Source organism: Pteropus vampyrus, unplaced genomic scaffold, assembly GCF_000151845.1.
Source record: "Pteropus vampyrus isolate Shadow unplaced genomic scaffold, Pvam_2.0 Scaffold171, whole genome shotgun sequence".
In the NCBI taxonomy this organism is placed as follows: Eukaryota; Metazoa; Chordata; class Mammalia; order Chiroptera; family Pteropodidae; genus Pteropus; species Pteropus vampyrus.
In genome coordinates, this window is record NW_011888952.1 from 1,819,134 (window position 1) to 1,830,968 (window position 11,835).

An 11,835-nucleotide genomic window follows, 5' to 3' on the forward strand; every position below is an offset into this window, starting at 1 on the left:
GACATGCCTGGCCATGGAAACCCTCATGAGTTCACTCAAGATCTCAGGGCTGTCTCTCCAGCCTCCCCAGGCACTCTGCAGCTACAGGGCCCTTACCCCTTTCCTCTCCTTGCAAAAACAACAACCCTGAGAAACCCTCCACTTCCTTCCCAGTCCCTTCGTCCTCAGTCAGATCTCTTCCCCTGCTCCAGCCTTCTCCACAGACTCCCATCCATTTCTAAAGTCTGGGCCAAGAGGGCCCTTCCGTGGGCCTGAAAAGTTCTGTTTGAGGCTTTGAAACACCAAAGCTCCTGAGGTATCAGAAGTCATACTCAGAATCATAAAGAGATCTTGGAGAGAGAGAAGGAATTGATAAAGGCTTGTCATTTTTCTGAGTCACCTACAGGAGTGCGAATCAGTCAGAAGTCGGTTCCTCAATAAGTGACTTTGCCACAGATATGTTAAACAGAGGGACCCACTTGTGCAAAGGTCCCAGGACAGGGGACCATCCACAAGGAGTTAATGGTGGGCACAGAGAATGAGGGGAGAGTGATGAGAGATGAGATTGGGGTAGTAGATTGGGGGCCAGACCACAGTGGGGCCTGGAGTCAGAGTAAGAAATTTGAGACTTTTCCTGAGGATGTGGGGCATGGTGGTAAGGTGAGGGGCTGGCTACACAGAATAATTTTGAGCAGGAAGCAACACAATCACATTTGAGTTTTGGAAAGCTCCCTTTGGTGACTGGACAGAAAGTGTCCTTAAAGGGTGTTATAGGCTGAATCATGTCCTCCTAAAATTTATATCCTGAAGTCCTAACCTCAGTACTTCAGAATGTGTCTGCATTGGGTGATAGGGCCTTTAAAGAAGTCATGAAGTTAAAATAAAGTCACATGGGTGGACCTTTATCCAAGATGTCTGGTGTCCTTATAAGAAGAGGAAATTAGGACACAGACATACAGAGCAGGAAGGCCGTGGCAAGAAACACAGGAAGAAAGTGGCCACCTACAAGCCAAGGAGAGAAGCCTCAAAAGAAACCAATCGTGCTGACCACTGACCTTGGACTTCCAAGCTGTAGAACTGTGAGGAAATATATTTCTGTTGTTTAAGCTGCCCAGTCCATAGTACTTTGCATGACAACCTGAGCAGACATAATCAATGGGGCAACAGTGGCCACTAGGATGCCGTTGAGGCAGCTGCTGTGGTTTCTCAGGTAAGAACCGACGGTGAACCCAGCCAGGGTGAGGCTTCATCTGTGGGTGATGGGCTGATGGCCCTGAGAGGTGCTCAGAGACTTAAAGCTGGACAGGGCCTGAGATCAGGCACACTGACCTCCTTAAAAGGATTTGGTTGTACCGAGAAGGGCAGGGCTTGATGATTTCACCACATCTGGAAAACAGCTCTTCCAGCCATGTTCCTGCATATTTTCTCACCACATGCTGCTGATTTCGCTCCCCTGAGTCATAAACAGAACCTTTCTTTTCTTTCATCTCTTGGACAAAGTGGCATTTTTCCAAAGCTTGGTCACACCAAGAATAGTTCTTATCAAGGAGAATCAGATCATTTTCCCCCCCCCCCTTTTAGCTCACGATCACACTCAGGGGTATACTTTGTCAATTGTTTTGTGAAAACTTGGCATTGGGACACTTCTAGTGGTTTTTATTGTGTATAGTTCTAGAAGCAACATACACACACACGATTATTTTTATGGCTGTAATGTTTATATATTAGAATTTATATAATTATATATTAATGGTATTTTATTGAGTTATAATTAAAAAGTAGTAAAATGTGTAAATCTTAGGCATACAGCATGATGAATTTTTACCTCTGTTTATACTGCTGTAACCCCTCCAGATCAAGGTGTAGAACACTTCTGTCTCCCCCAAAAGTCCCCTGTACTCCTCTGTAGTCAATAACCATGCCTCCAGCTTCCCCAAAGCAACCACAATCTGACTTTTATCACCACAGTTAAATTTTGTTTTTTGAACTTTGTATAATGTACTCACACAGCCTGTAGTCTTTTATATATAGTTTCTTTCACCCAATATGCTTTCGAGATTCATCCATGTTGTTGCATTTATCTGTAGCCATTCTTTTTTACTGCCGAATAGCATTATTTGACTGTACCTCAATTTATTTATCCAGTCTCCAGTTGAATAGACAAGGGCTGACTTATTTTAAGCAAAACAGACATAGGTCATGTTGAATTTCAATGAACAGAATGTCAGGGCTGAATGGAGGGAGCCTTAGAGATCATCTGCATCAACTCTCTCATTTCATACATGAGGCTCAGAGAAGGAAAGTGACTTAGCGCACAGTCTCACAGCTTTGTCAGGACAGAACTAAGATCCAGATCAAATCTTCTATTTCTCTTTTTTATTGAGGCTCTTTTTTATACCTGTCCCTATCTCATCGTATCTCTTAAACAAATGCGAAAAATTTCCTAAAAGGATATATCATTTTAGGCATGTAAGTGGCAGGGAAGTGGGAATTTGGTCTGGAGTGTGTGGGAAACTGTTTTCTCCCTATAAAGTTTGACATTTTACTTTGCAAGAGCTGGATGCCTTTTGAGCCTCTGGCACCTGGCCTTGTCTATCTCTGCTTCGCCCTACAAAGGGTCCCATCTTAGAGAGGAAGGCCAGGAAATGGCAAGGCTTGTATGATCTGGTGGGCACAGGGCTGGGCAGAGACAGTGTTAGTGTGGAGCCCCAACCTGGCATTGAGCCTGGGGAGGGCCAAGCAGCAAGAGAAAAGGAGGAGAAAAGCCCCATGTAGGAAACTGATGTTTTCTTTAACCTCCGGGCCCCTCATGAACCTCAAGATTTAGGGTATCTGAAGCAGAGGAAGGAACCTGGTTTGCTGGACACCCTGGTTGGAATCTCTGCTCAACTAGCGGTGTGGCCTTGAGTGAGCCATATTCTCTCTCTGAGCCACAGTTTCTTCATCTGCAAAATTGGGAAAGTCACTTCTATTGGGAAGGTCACCAGGATCCAATGCGAGAAAGAGGGTGGGTTGAGTTGAGTTTCTTTGACCTTTCTCTAGTTGGTGGCTGAGAATTCTCCTGGCCACACCAACTAATTGAAACGCTAAGTTACTGAAGCTTCCCCATCCTAGATCCAGAGCAAGCCAGATAGCTTCCGCAGGCATCTCCACAATGCACATCTGTCTAGCTCTAAGACAAGGACTCAGCCCAGCTCTCATGATGGGAGAACATGGCTGTCATTCTTCATGGGAAGGAAGGATCATGACTCTGGAATTTTCCTGGTGGACTGATGCCACTTGCCATGTGACTTGAGCAAGTGTCTTCCTTTCTCCAAGTTTCTTCTGCTTCAACTGTAAAATGGGATTAAATATTTCCCCTTATATTGCATGGTTATCGTGAGGATTAAGTGAAGTAATGAATGCAAAGCACTTAATGCAGAGCCAGGTTAAGTGAAATGGATAAAAGAATGTGGAGTTCAGGCTGTGTCTGAATTTCGTCTCTGTCACTTCCTAGCTGGGCAACCTTGAGAAACTTGTAAAATGGGCATATGATTAAAATGCACCTCACAGAGTGGTTGAGTAGCACCAACAAGGTAACAAATGTGAAAAAATAAAGTGATCTGAAGCTGGCCAAAGGCTCTTAAATAGTAAGACACAGACAGCATCTGGGTGGGATGATAATTGTTAAAGGTTATCTACTCCTTAATCTCCCTGTCTACTAAACACAGCACCGTAATTGAACTTTAATCTGCTGTAGCAATGTAGTTGAATTCTATACTACTATGGCTGCCTCTTATTTATTTTAAAAATTATCCTCTTTCTAGAAGGGGGCAATGTGGTGATTGGAAAGAATGTGGACTTTGCATTCAGACTTGGTGTTGAATCCTGAGACCAGCTCTGTGCAACTGGGCAAGCCACTCCCCTCTCTAAACCTCACTGTCCTTCTCTGGAATATGAAGGTGACTTTGTCAACCTTGCTGGGTCTCCCTGAGGATGAGATGACACCCTGGGCCCACCCTTTGGCCCAGGGTCAGCCTCCTGCAGACTAGGGTTCCCTGGCTCGACTTTGTGTCTCAGTTGCCATGGTACTAAATAAAAGTTTGGCTCAAGGGCATTAAGATGACTCTCAGCCATTAAAGGAATGTTGATGTTTGTTTTACTGTTCTGCAGCCACTATGCCTGCTTTCTGCAAGTGGACACAAGGTGAAGGCACAGCCCTGCATTCCAGGAAATAATCAGGATTTCTGGCTCCTGTGCCTTCCTCTGGCCATCTAAAACAAAGCTAAGGAGGCCAGCTCTAGAGAAGAGTGAAGCATCTGGGCTTTGATGTCAGACAGACCTGGGCTTGCATTTGTCTTGTTAATTTTTAATTGCATTCCCTTGGGCAAATGACTTCATCTGATCCTAGGTTTCCCTTTCTGTGAAATGAGGATAGCTGTGGTCCTTGCCCCTCAGACGGTTACTGGAGTTTCTTGCTTGTGGGTAGTGAGTGGTATTTCTATTATTGTTGTTAAAGATAAAGAGGGGCCTGGCATGTGGTTTACTGTACAAATAGTGAACTCTCCAGCATGAGCAGAGCCAGGCCGCCCCAGAACCGGCTCTCTGGAGGACACAGGTTAATGGGTATACATTTGACAGGGTCAAACAGTTGAGACTTAGTAGACGCTCATTAAATGTTTAATTCTTGCTCCTCCAAACTCTCACAGGAGGGTCAGAGAAGGCCCTGGAACTTCTTTGCATTTCCTTCTGCTCAGCCCATTACAGTGTTCAAAAGCTTTAGGTCTCCTTCGGCCCCCAGGACAGCCACCCTGGGGCCTTGTTCCCATGCAGGGGGAGGAAACTCAGCAGGGAGACTTTGGGGGGCTTCATCAGTGTAGCAGAACTGGTATGTAATGGCAATTGTGCTTACTCCATCTATTTCTTGTCCATTATTCATTCATGCAACGAATATTTATTGAGCACCTACTATGTGCTCTGGGCATAGAATGGTTAATAAAACAGACTTATCTTGGCCTGTGGAATTTAAAGTTTAGTTGGGCTAGAGACATGAATAGATAACTACACAAGAGTTTCTTAATCACAGGGGTGATAAGTTTTATAAATGAGAAATGCAGGGAGTGGCCAGAGTTTATAGGAATAACCTCTATGAGCAGAACCTGAGGCAAAGATTTGTGTGTGAGGAGTTTATCTGGGGGGGGGGGGACCCTGGGGAGCAGCAAGTGGGGAGAAAGGAGGTGAAATGTGGAAGGAGAAAAGTCAACGTAAAGATGTTTTATCAACGTCATTACTAGGGGGCTCCCCTGAGGCCATCTGGGGAAGGGGCAGAGGGCCTCCTGGCAACGGCCCCCCAAAGGGAAGAGGAGCTTTTCCATGTAGCCTGAGGGAGTTTGTCAGGTGCCGTGGCAGCTCCGAGTTCAGCAACCTGTCAGAGGGGCAGCTCATCTACCATGGCCCCAGGTCCTCAGTGTTTCTGCTGGCCTCTCTGAGTCTTGGAGTGGAAGTATCTACTGGAACAGTACATCTTCCCAAAGTCCCGGGCTCCTTCCGGAAGCCCACCCAAAGCTGCACTTCTTAGCATGCAGTGGGAGCACTTTCTTTACCAAGCGCCTGTGCTATTAATCCAGGTGGGCATAGAGTATATTGGTGAGAAGTAGATTTGTTCCCTTCTCCCCTCTTGACTTCCTGCCTCCCAGACTCTCAAAGTCTTTGTGATATGAACTTGAGTTCTTGTTCACAGTAGGAAAGTAGGAAATTCCCAGACAGGCTAGGGAGGAGAGAGGGCAGCCTGTGCCTGGAGTTTGAGTCATAGAGGGGTAGCCTTCAGGTGGTTACAGAACCCAAAGAAGGTAGATCACAAGCAGAACTGTCTCTAATGGATTCAGGCAGCCCAAGGCATTTTTCACCTTTGCCCTGCTTTTCCCCAGCCATCCCATTCTCTAGACAAATGCTCTGGCCAGGGGCCAGGCGTGGGACTTGGAGAGATCAAGATGCCTTTAGGGAGGTGGCAGAGCTGCATCTGGGCCCCTTCCACTGACAGGAGCCACACACTAGCTTCGGAATCAGGAGACCTGATTCCGGGCTCACTGAAGCAAAAAAGACCTAAGCCAATCTGAAATGCCCAATTGAGGTTCTTTTTGGTGAATGGTGGCCGTGGCTAACAATTAGGATCAAGTGAGGATTTGCTGCTTCCCCGCAGTCTTGCTACCAGGTTATAAAGAAAGTAAGCCATGGGCAGAATTCTGCACCCATGATACATTTAATAAGCAACTGTTATGAGCGAATAAGCTCCAAACAGTTTATGCAACATATTATTAAATTATAAATCCGAGGCAGATATAAGAATATCCCAGAGCTATATTCTACAACCATTAGAGTCTCTGTCAGGCAACCAGAATCACCTGCATGGATTGTTGATTGTCGGATGCAGATCCACAGGGACCAGCCTGGAGTGCCATCCCGGGGGCTCACTGGATTCTTTCTCCTTTCTCATGCCAGGGGACGGAGCGTCTCTTAGATGTCTTAGCCAGGCTATGTATTCTGAATCTCATCAAGTTCATCAACAAATGCCTGTTTCTAGCATCCATTAAGTTGGCTAAGAAACCACTGATTTCACCTCTGAAAACCCATTTATTTTTATAACAGTCATTATGCTAATCAGCAAAGTCTCTAATGTTGATCAACACTAAGTATAAAGGAAGCTCTTGTCCTAGTGGCTTCTGGAGCCAGGGAGGCCTTCCTGGAGAGAAGGTCAGCTGGCCACTCCTAGACTGTGCATTCCAGATTCAACTACTGATAACTCTTCTGGAGCTGGAGCGTGAACATGAACACAAGTTCATATTACATTGTCTTCTCTGAAGTATTTTAGATTTGACTGCAGACACTGTAGTGGTAACTTTCTGACAGTCAACTACCCCACTGGGCCTCAGTGTCCCCAACTCTAAAGCAACTGGTGCCCAGATCCTTGGCACAGGCTCTTCCTCCAGGGGCAGCATCTTGGCTGGGGCTATTTCAGGCTCCCTGTGGACAAGGCTAGTCATTTTCCAATGCCTTTCTCTTTTCTTTACTTTCTGAGATATAATAGTTGACATATAATATCATAATAGTTTCAGGCATACAACATACTGATTCAATATTTATATATATTGTGAAATGATCACAACAATAAGTCTAGTTAACATCCCTCACCACATATACTTACAAAATTTTATTCCTGTGATGAGAACTTTTAGGATCTATTCTCTTAGCAACTTTCAAATATATAACACACTATTATTAACTATATTATTAACTATAGTCATCATGCTGTACATTACATCCCCAGGACTTATTTATTTTACAACTGGAAGTTTGTACCTTTTGGCCCCTTTCACCCATTTCTCCTACCTTCCATCCTCTGCCTCTGACAGCCACCAATCTGTTCTCTGTATCTATGAGCTTGTTTTTGTTGCTGTTTATTTTGTTTTTTTATGTTTTTAGCGTCCACATAATGCCCTCAGGGTCCATCCACATTGTTGAAATTGGCAAGATTTCTTTCATTTGTATGGTTGAATAACATTCCATTAAATATATATACAATTACAACATATATACATGCTACCTTTTCTTTATCCATTCAACCATTGGTGGAATCCTAGGTGGCTTCCATACCTTAGCTATTGTAAATAATGATGCAATGAGCATGAGTGTTACCGGAGTCTGGGGTCCTCTCCCGGCGTATTGTCCAGGTTATTGATGTCTTGAACAAAGCATTGAGCCAGACATCGAAATATAGTAGAAAATAAAAGTTTTATTCGCAGGGAAAGTACACTTCTAGACGTGAAAGCGGGCCTGAGCAAGAGAAGCGTGCCTCAAAAGGCCTGGTAAGAAAGCCTTTGGAATTTTTATCCCTATTTGCTATGGGTAGTTACTTTTCTTAGAGGGGTAGGCTTCCTCGATTGACAATTAAGACTAACAGGACTCAGCAATTCATCATTTGCTTTCTGCGCTTGTTTGTTCCCAGAATTCAGTCTGTTATAATGATATTAATGAACTTCTGGGCATATGCATCATATTATAATGATGGTGTAATGAGGCTCAGGTGAGCTGAAGGTCATTGGTTCTTCATTGTACAGGTGCGAGTGACTGACTTAAACTGGGACCTAATTCTCTGCTTATTTGTTTCTTTGTGGAAGTTACTTTTAGCCTAAAAATGCCTTCTGGCTTGCTTAATTGTGGGCGGATTAGGGCAGATCCCTTCTAGGATAGGATGACTTCAGTGTCTCTGTAGGCACACCCAAAGCCCCCTAACTAACTTTCCTGCCTAACCCTTTTCTAAGAGCCATGAACCCTTTAATTATTAGTAAGAATGTTGAGGGACGGGAGGTCTCTTCTGTATCTGCTTTCTGATGAGAAAGATCATAGTCCCTGCCTATTGGGATTTCACGGAGCTCTTTCCCTCTCTGGCTTAGTCAGGGCAAGGTTTTGGGTTTCCTGCTGAAGTGCTGCCTTAGTTCCTAGACAAGGAAAAGATACAAACTTGTTATTTAGATCATATATCTATTAATTTCTATTATTGATTTGCCTATTAAGCAAGTAAAAGGAAATGGACTTGGTTAATATATTTCTTAAAGAGTAAAAAAGACCTTTGGCCTAAAGTCCCCTCCCCTCTCAGACTCTAAGGGCCCTTTCTGGCCTAATACCATTTCTGCTAACAATGGGCTGATGACCCTTCTCAATAGCCAGAAGATCTGAGTTACTAGTTTCTGGGCAATTATCGGGATTTGAGGGAGAGAACCTTTTTCCCAAAGAAGAGAGGGAAGAAAATTTAACTAGGTTTACTAAAAGATAAAGAACTCTGCAGGAAATGTCCCATATCATTTCCTGCTAAAAGGTTAAGAATTTTACAAGTGATGTCTTGTATCATGAGGGTTCAGATATCTTTTTGAGTTAGTGTTTTCATTTTCTTAGGATAAATACCCAGAAGTAGAATTGCTGGATCATATGGTAGTTCTATTTTTAATTTGTTGAGAAAACTTCATACTGTTTTCTGTAGTGGCTGCACCAATTTGCAGTCCCACCAACAGTGCACAAGGGTTCCCTTTTTTTATATCCTCACCAACACTTTTTATTTATCTTTTTTAGAATAACCATCCTAACAGGTGTGAGGTGATATCTCATTGTGGTTTTGATTTGCATTTTTCTGATAATTAGTGATATCGAGTGCCTTTTCATGTACCAGTCTGTTTGTCTTCTGTGGAAATACATTTATTCAGACGGTCTGCCCATTTTTAAATCACGTTATTTGTTAATGTCTCATTTTGGCAAAGGTAGTCCTGCCTCCCAGTTGGACCTCCATCTGTGAAGAAGTTGTAGTTGCTCATCCTGAGGCCTCATCCCAGAGTGCTTATCCTTAGGAAAATGTGCCTGTTTGCTGCTGGTGGACCAAGCCTCATCTTCAAATACTTTTGTTCAACTGATCATTCATTAACAATTTTTTGGCTGTTTTCCATGTGCCAATGATGATGCTAGTGTTAATTCTGTCTCCCTTGCTAGACCATAATCTGCACACTCTGTGCCTAGCACAGTGTCGGTGCTCAGGAAATAAAGAATGAGCACATAAATGAATGACAAGAAAAGAGAAAGGCATATAGATGGGGCTTTGGTGGTGTGGAGCAGAGGGGAGTCTTCTGGCTTCTGCTTGTCTCTTGCAGAGATGGCAGCCCCGCCCCTCGAGGTCTTAATGCTTTTCCCACATTGGTGTTAAGCCTTGAGAGGGAGGCTGAATTAAGTGTGAAGCTGCCTGAGTGCCTTGGTAGAGCTGTGCCAATTAGCTGATTGCCAGAGCAGGCAGAGCCACACTGTAAGCAAAAGCAATTGTGCTGCTTGTCAAAGATGAGCCAGTGGGGGAAAGTGTCTCTGAGTAGTCCTGAGGTTTCTGAAGGGTGGGATCCAATTTGTGACTTAGGGGTCATTTGCCTCCTAAGAACAGAGCTGTGATTCCCCCCACCTCCTGATCATGGAGAGCACCTGCTCTAGGTGCATGCTGGCATGTGGATGTGCAGATGTAAGGACACTTGTATGGATACATAGGGTCCTTGTTTTGGTGTATAGCAGGGATGGATCACATTTTATTGGACGTGGGTGTTAAAGGTTATGCAATTTGGGGAACCCTTTTTAAGACAAAGATTTCAAAATCATCAGTATGAATTTAGGTACACATGTGACTATGTATTTAGAATTTTAAAAGATCACAATGTTACAATTTTTAAAAAACACAAACACTTGAAATACCACAAAAACTAAAGAAGTCACATATATATATTCAATAACTCTCAGCATCTGAAATGCATTTTCTACTCTTTTTTGGCTTTATATTTTTTGATAATCTCTTTATATGTGCCTGATCTTTATAATATTTTCTATATAGAGAAAAGAAAGATAAGTCAGTCTTTCATCTGGCACGGTTGATCGAAATTTATTTTTATTAAGGGTTAGGATGCTTAAGACATGTGACTTCAAGCATATATTTGTTGCTTAGCATGGCTTTGGGTTTGGGCCCTACAGACACAGGAATTCCAATCAATTCAATTTGCATGTTCTCTATCACAAAAGAAAAATATATGTACTTGATATACTTGAAATGATATATGTTGCATTATTGGGCATCTGCTGCATTATCAAGCAAATGCCCAAATGGGAAAAAAAAGTTTTGACTAGGTGTCCATGAGAACTGAACCCAATTATACTACTACATAACTGATGATTAGAAGAAATTTACCATTTCCATATCAAAAACTAATTTCTGGCTCTGTGCATTTCCAATAGTGTTTCTATTCTATTACCTATATATTTCTGGCATACTACGCACAAGAGCACACACTGAGCTATTTCGGTACAACCTCAGGGCTCACTCTTTCATGTCGTAATGTAGGGAGAGTTGTCACAGGGCAGTAGCTCTCTTCCTAGAAGCCATCACTATGCTGAAATGGCGAATAATAAACCATCAATGGAAGAGACAATGAACCACACATATATACCTCGCTAGCCCCAAACTAAATGTATCCCAACTCAACGTCCCCAAAATGCTACCTGTCATGAGGGTAGGTGTGACCAAGGGTAAAGTCAGAGCTAGCAGTCTTAACCAGTTGTGGTTAAAATATATTACTTTCCCCAAATGTCCATGAACTGATGAATGGATAAAGAAAATGTGGCAAATCCATATAATGGCATATTATTCAGTCATAAAAAGACTGAAGTACTAACACACGCTACAACATGGATGAACCTGGAAAACATTATGCTGAGTGAAAGGAGCCAGACACACAAAAGGTGGCATATCGTAAGATTCCATTTATATGAAATGTCCAGAATAGGCAAATCAATAGAGAAAAAGAGTAAATTAGTACTTGCCAGAAACTGGAGGGAGTGGTATAGGGATTGACAGCTAATGGTTATGGGGTTTATTTCTGGGCTAATGAGAAGTTCTGAAATGAAATAGTGGCAACAGTTTTACAACTCTGTGAATATGCTAAAAAAACAACAACAACAACAATAACAACAAACCCTACTGAATTGTACACTTTAAGCGAGTGAGTCTTACAGTATATGAGTTATCTCTCAAACTATTATTAAAAAAATATATTACTTTTGCAAATTTTACAGAACCATATGATCAAGTAAACACATTGTGAGAGTCCCCTCCTAGGGCCTTTAAAAGGCCAATGTACCACGATAACTGATAACTGATAGATAACTGATACACGATATACACTGAAAGTTCCCTTTCAGTGTATATGTGTATCAGTTATCTATCAGTACAGTAATGCTATGTAACAGTCACTAATCACAAAACCTCTGTGGAATACAACAATAAATATTTATTTGGCTCACAAGTGA